We start from the raw sequence: 7,550 nt of genomic DNA on the forward strand, positions 1-7,550 counted from the left end.
ATCTCGACCCTTGGTCCAACGACCATCCACTCTAATGAAACCCATACGTCGAAGAGAATGGTCATTGTAAGTATCAGTATTCAGCAGCCTGCACATAGCGTCCCCCTCAAAACTCACACCACACTGTCTAAAAATAACAGTCAGGGCCATTCCATAAGGTAAGGGAGCCTTGGATCTATTCAATGCCTCCCTTATGGCATCAATCATCAGAAACGAAAGATTCAGTGGAGACTCGGATATAACATGGTGCATCAGACATATATCCCGTCCAATCATTAGGTGATATCTTCTCCTTTTGGAGAAGAAGATCCTAGAGGTTATGTGGTGTAGTCTTATCTCCACACTCAAGTCTTTTGCCTCTATCTTCATAAAACCTTCAACATCATTTCTTCCTAGGATGGATCTGAGTCCATTCTTTTTCCTAGGAAGCTCATCAAGACAGCTTCTCACATAAGGCATTTGAAGCAATCAACCCAACCTTACAGCATTCAAGACAATCTCAACACCCTTTACAACAGATCTTAGAACTCCATCATTAAATACTAGGTTTGAGTAAAATTTTTTAACTAAGTCTATGTACACTGGCTAAGACAAGCAACAGAAGAACCTCCATCCTTGTTTAACTATCTTCTCTCCAACTGAAAAACTATCTCTTCTTAAGAAACCAAAATCTATATTTCTCCCTAAAGCAACTTTTTTGGCAGAAAGAGGAACCTTACTTGGAGTCCTAGGAGGAGAGGCTTGAGCTGGGATCTGAGCCACCCTCTTTCTTCTTTCTTCTGCCTCTGATGGCCTCACAGATTTTTTTTTTTGGGACAGCCGCATCTTGGGAGCCATTTGGTGTAGTGAGGGCCAAAGAACTGGTCAAGAGAGGAATAGAGGGTGAAAGGATAATGGGGATGAAGAGAAATGATGGATCTAGAGATGGATGGTCTATGTTTAAGATTTTTGAAAGAAGGGTTTCAAGGATTCAGTTAAGATCAAGAAAGAATAAGTTTTGATCATGGATTGGCCAAGAGAAAGTGTCTACCCAAGTTTTTATGGTAGATTCTAGGGATTTTTGGGCCGATTGAAGGTTGGATTTAAGGATTTATGGCTAATGGGAAGCTTGGAGAGGGGCTTTAATTTGGGACGAAGATGAAGGAAGATGAACAGTAGATTAGCCGGCCCCTTTGAGATTTTAGGAAAAAGTTAAACAGATTGACCCACAAACATACCTTACAAACCCATTTACCCGGCAATTGGGATGTCCATGGGTCGTCCCATTCAGGATTGGTTTAGGCGATACAGAAAAATTTAAAAATAAAAAAAAAAATCAATGAAAAAAAATTGAAAAAAATTTGAATCGACTTAGATGATCTTGTAGAGCTCAGATAAATTTTGATATAATTTTTCAATGAAAATTTTCAATAGAAAAAAATTCGAGATCATATCTAAATAACTCTAATAATTTTTAATTGGCTTGAAACAGACCTCAAATAAAAAATAAATGCCATCTAAATTTAAGATGATGAAGTAAAGAAATTTTGGAAGGATTTTAAGAGAAGAACTATGACAAGAGATCAAGCAAAAGGATCTAAGATGCCTAATTCTCTCCTAATTTTACAAAATTTATCTTCATTTAATACTTTAGTGAATATGTCAGCTAATTAATTCTCAGTATTTATATATTCAAGTATTATATCATTATTTTTAACATGTTTCCTTATAAAGTGATGTCTAATCTCAATATGTTTTAACCTAAAATGTTGGATTGGGTTCTTAGTCAAATTAATGGCACTAGTATTGTCACATCTAATGGGAATGTCCTTAAGTTCAATCCCAAAATCTATGAGCCGTTGCTTAATCCATAAGATTTGAGCATAGCAACTTCCGACTGTAATGTACTCAACCTCGACCGTAGACAATGCAACCGAATTTTGCTTCTTGCTAAACTAAGAGATTAAGTTGACTCCTAGAAATTGATAAATTTTATTAGTGCTTTTTCTATCTAATCTACATCCAGCAAAATCAGTATCTGAGTAACCTATTAAATCTATAGAAGATCGCTTAAAAAATCAAAATCCTAGGTTTTGGGTTCCTTTAAGGTATTTAAATATTCTTTTAACAGTATTCAAGTGTAATTTCTTAAGATTAGACTAAAATCTAGCACACATACATACGCTGAACATTATATCAGATCTACTGATAGTAAGATATAACAAAGAACTTATCATGCCTCTATAAAGCTTTGAATCAACAGACTTACCATGTTCATCCTTATCTAATTTACAGGAAAGGTTCATAGGAGTACTTACACTCTTAGAGCTCTCCAACTCAAATTTCTTTAATAATTCTCTTATGTACATACTTTGGGTGATGGAGATTTCTTCCTTCATTTACTTGATCTAGAGTCTGAGGAAGAAGGTGAGTTCTCCCATCATGCTCATCTCGAACTCCTCCTGCATAAGCTTAACAAATTTTTGACATAAAATTTTATTGGTAGATCCAAATATAATATCATCAACATATATTTGTATAACTAGTATCTCTTCATCTTTTCTTTTTATAAAAAGAGTTGAATCTACTTTTCCTCTTGAAAAACTATTTTCTAATAAAAACTTATTTAGTCTTTCATACCAAGCCCTAGGGACTTGTTTCAAACCATACAGAGCTTTGTTTAATTTAAATACATGGTTTGGATATTTATGATTTTCAAAACCTGGGGGTTGCTCTACATATACCTCTTCAGCAATATAACTATTTAGAAAGGCACTTTTAACATCCATTTAAAATAGTTTAAAATTCATGAAATATGCATAAGTAAGCAACATTCATATAGCTTCTAATCTAGCAACAGGTACAAATATCTCATCAAAATCAATTCTTTCCTGTTGATTATATCCTTTAGCAACTAATCTTGTCTTATTTCTAATTACATTACCATCTTCATCAAGTTTATTCCTATATACCCATTTTATTTCAATTATTGGATGGTTTTTAGGTCTAGCAACAAGAGTCCAAATATTATTTCTTTCAAACTGGTTCAACTCTTCTTGCATAGCATTAATCCAGTTATGATCTTGTTCAGCTTTTTCTATTGTCTTAGATTCTAAGTGAAAAACAAAAACTACATAATTATATACATCTCTAAGAGAAGATCGAATTCTTATCTCTTGTGCCAGATCACTAATGATTAATTTCTTGGGGTGATTATGGACATACCTCCATTCCTTTGGAAGATCACTTATACCTTGATGTTGTTCTTAAACATTTTGATCCTTGATGCTCTCATCCTTATGCTTTTCTTCCAGCTGGTCTTTGTTTTGCTCATTTGAGTCTTTGATGGTAAAATTTTTCATTCCTTCTTCTATGATACTGGCATCATCAGCATCCTCTCTCTTTCTTGATGGAAGATCATTAGTCTCATCAAAAACTATATGGATTGACTCTTCCACTACTAGAGTTTTTTTATTAAAAACTCTAAAAACTTTACTATAAGTGGAATAGCTAAAGAAGATAGCTTCATTAGATTTAGCATCAAATTTTTCTAAGCTATCTTTATTATTATTTAAAATAAAGCAATGGCAACCAAAAATATGAAAATATCCTATGTTAAGTTTTCTACCTTTCCATAATCATAAAGTGTTTTCTTTAAAATTGATCTTATTAAAGTATGGTTTAGGATGTAACATACTGTGTTGATAGCTTCTGTCCAAAAATATTTTGAAAGATTGCTCTCACATAGCATGGTACGAGCCATTTCTTCAAGAGTTCTATTTTTTCTTTCTACTATCCCATTTTGTTGGGATATCCTAGGTGCAGAAAAATTATAATCTATACCTTTTTTTATCATAAAATTTTTCAAAATTTTTATTTTCAAATTCGGTACCATGATCACTACGAATTGAAATAATTAGTAAATCATTTTTATTTGAGATTTTTTGATAAAACTAAAAAAAAGTTGAAAATGCTTCATCTTTAGATGCTAAAAATAAGATCCAAGTAAAATATGAGAAATCATCAATAATCACAAAATCATATCTTTTACCTCCTAAGCTAGTTGTCCTTTTAGGACCAAACAAATTCATATATAAAAGTTCTAAAGGTTTAGAAGTTGAAACTATGTTCTTAATGAAGGAAAGCGTGGTACGTGATATGCATATATTTTTAAAAATTTACAACGGAACATACAAAGATTAAATAATTTAATCTACAATGCATGCATAGATCAAATCTAAATCATCATACAGGATCTATGATATAAACTAATATGCATGTATGTACATCTGAAATCTAAAATTCAGCAAGTATAGAACATATCTAATTTATGTTTAGATTATATCTAAATATTAATTAAATTCAAAACTTCATACCTGAGCGTGGGTTGTAGATCACTACATCCAAAATCCATGGTAGATGGTTCTTCATGATGCTTGCCAGCCGCACACGCATCTGGTCTCTACAAATATTCACACGAAGCCCTTATGCTGATCGATCTCCTCGAACGTGCTAGCTCGCGAAGACACCATCCTTTGACTGATCTAAGAGGAATGTGATGGAGATGAAGAATAAAGAGATCCTCTCCCTTTCTTCATGGATCCATGCATCTGATCTCTGTAATAGAGATCAAGAGAAGAACTCTTTCTTCATAATTTATCACAATAAGATGGAACTTTTCTCTCTTCGTTTCACGCCCTTAAGAAGATTTTTTCTTATCTGATTTTTCATGATGAAAATTAGATCTAATCTGATTTCTCATACTAAAAATTATATAAAATCTTGAGATCTAAAAAAATTCAAAAGAGAGATCTAAGAGAAGAACCATTCTTCTCTCTTCTTCTCCTTTTTATTTCTTGATCTAGAACTCTAGGAAGCCCCAAACATCCAACCAAATTTTTTTGATATTTTTTTTTAATTTTTATATTAAAAATTAGATCTAATCTGATTCTTATCTTTAAAAAAATAAAAAAAAATCTAAAAAAAAACTCCTTCTTCAAAGCTGCACATAAGAAAGAAGATCGATCTTCTTCCTTGATCTAGAACTTCAAGAAGCCCCAAACGCCCAACCATATTTTTTTGATATTTTTTCTCTAAATTTTTATATTAAAAATTAGATTTAATCCAATTTTTATCTTAAAAAAATAAAAAAAAAATCTGGAAGAAGAACTTTTTTTCTTCAAGACTGCGCACGAGAAAGAAGATCCATCTTCTTTCTTGATCTAGAACTCCAAGAAGCTCCAAACGTCAAATCATATTTTTTTTAGTATTTTTTTTAAAATTTTCATATTAAAAATTAGATTTAATTTAATTTTTATTTTAAAAAATAAATAAAAATCTGAAAGAAGAACTCCTTCTTCAACGCTGCACACATGAAAGAAGATCCTTCTTCTTCTTTCTCTCTCTTGTTGGGAAGAACTTTTCTTCTCCAAGTTTTTGTTGTAAAACCAGCAGAGAAGCCTCTCTTTGATGCCCTAAAAATCAGTAAGAAAGTCTCCTAAATTTTTTTCAAAAAGGGAGGAGAAAAGAGGGATCGCACCATGTAGAATTGGGGCATCCAACTCTTGGACGCCCCTTCTTGTTTTTGGCAACAACAAAAAAGGGGAGGGGACGCCTATTTTTCATGGAAGAAAGAAAGGGGGCGCGGCTCATATGGAGTGTAGGAAATTTTCATGTGAAGAGAGATGTGGAGGTGTGGAGGATTTTATATCACATAGGTTGTCAAGTTGGTTAACTCTTATTCTAAATAAGATTCAAGATCTTGATCAAATTCTTGAATCCAATCCTAACTAACTTAGGAACTAGTTACGACAAACTAACTAATTGAGTCCTAACTCAATTATTAGGCTTCAATTAAATTTGTAATTAGTTAGATTAAAATTTTATTGATCTAGAGATTGATTCTTGATAGATATCAGGGAAGCTATTTGATAATAGGGCTTAATCCAATCAAGCTTATTATCTAATAAAATTTGATTCAATCAAAATCTATATAAAATAATTTTATATTCATACATCCCTGAGATCAATTGTAACAAGTCCTATTATTTAATAGGGATGCAGCCAATCAATCCAAAACCAATCTAATTGAATCCAATTTAATTATATCTAATCCAATCCCCATTGCTCAATCAAATTAAGTCAATTAACAATCATATTGTTAATTAATTATTCCTCTAATTTATCAACCATTAGTAAATTATTTATTATAATTTTTGTGTAGGATTAATCATCAATCAAATTGATAATTAAACCTTCAACAATTCATAATTGTCGATCAGCCATTTGATCAGACAAAAACTTCTATGTGTGTGATCCCATAGGTTTGAACCTAAACAAATAGCATAAGAATAATTTCTATACTAATCGATGTAACCATTTAGTAATGAGATCCGACGATCGGATAGACCGAAGTATGTTTAGCAATACTCTAAAACCCATGTGGATATAGTTACCGTATAATTCATCCCTTCAATACTTGATGCTCAAAGATGACTAAGGGTAAACTGTCAACCCAAGAAGAGTGGTCCATACTGTGTCTCAATTTTAAAAATCCTGTGACTCCTCATTAGAATTGCTTTGATTAAAATTTTACTAAATTGAAATATAATGATACATCATCTTCAATTTTACTTGGAGCGGGTAATCCCATCTTGACTCGCACCCAAACTTCACAAGTACTTGACCGTATCCAAAAATCTTCCATCATCGAATTAAAAATTCGGATAGTCCAACACCAAAGCACAATGAGTTGCTTGCAAGTCACCGAGGCAGCCTCAGATCTGAGGGACACATATACCAATATCCCATCAGAGCAGCCCTTGACAGCAGAGTACTCTGAAAGTGGTCACGCTCAGTGAAATATACTCCTACATATTTTTGAAAAAAATTCAGTGTAGGGATAAAATGGTAATTTTAAAAATTTTTTAAAATTATGATTTTACAGCGAAAAAATATTAATTAATCTAATTAATTAACATAAATTTATACTACATTAGGATCTAAATATGATATATAGCATATATTCATTTAAATTTGAATTTCAAATTCAAACAGTAAATACTTTACTGTAATGTGTTCAGAACACAATACCTTTGTACGGATAGTAGATCACCGCAATTTGATCACCGTCAGGAGAATCTGATCATCGTGATACAGCCACACAGTGTGTCTAACCTCTGTGGATCATCCACACGAAGCTCCAATCTAATCGACTCCTCACGAGTGCTAACTCATTGTAGAGTCCTTTTGACGGCCGATGCTGATCGAACTCCTTCGATCGATGTCTGTCGATTCTTCAGACACTCCGAATCATCAACAAATATGTTTGAGAAGATGTTGAAGATCTCTTAGAGATTTTGTGGGCTCACGATACTCGTAGCTCACTTTCGCACTTCCGGAACCCCAGGCTAAAACTCTAAGAAACTCACTGGAAACCTTGCACCCACTTTTCTTTCTTTTCTTTCTTTTTCTCTTGGAAGGATATGAATTTTCTTCTCACGTACAAGACTTCCTCATGCCCCAAAATTTTTCTCCAAAAATCTTCTTCTTGCATGCCCCACTCTTCTCCT

Source organism: Elaeis guineensis, chromosome 7 (genome assembly GCF_000442705.2).
Source record: "Elaeis guineensis isolate ETL-2024a chromosome 7, EG11, whole genome shotgun sequence".
NCBI lineage: Eukaryota > Viridiplantae > Streptophyta > Magnoliopsida > Arecales > Arecaceae > Elaeis > Elaeis guineensis.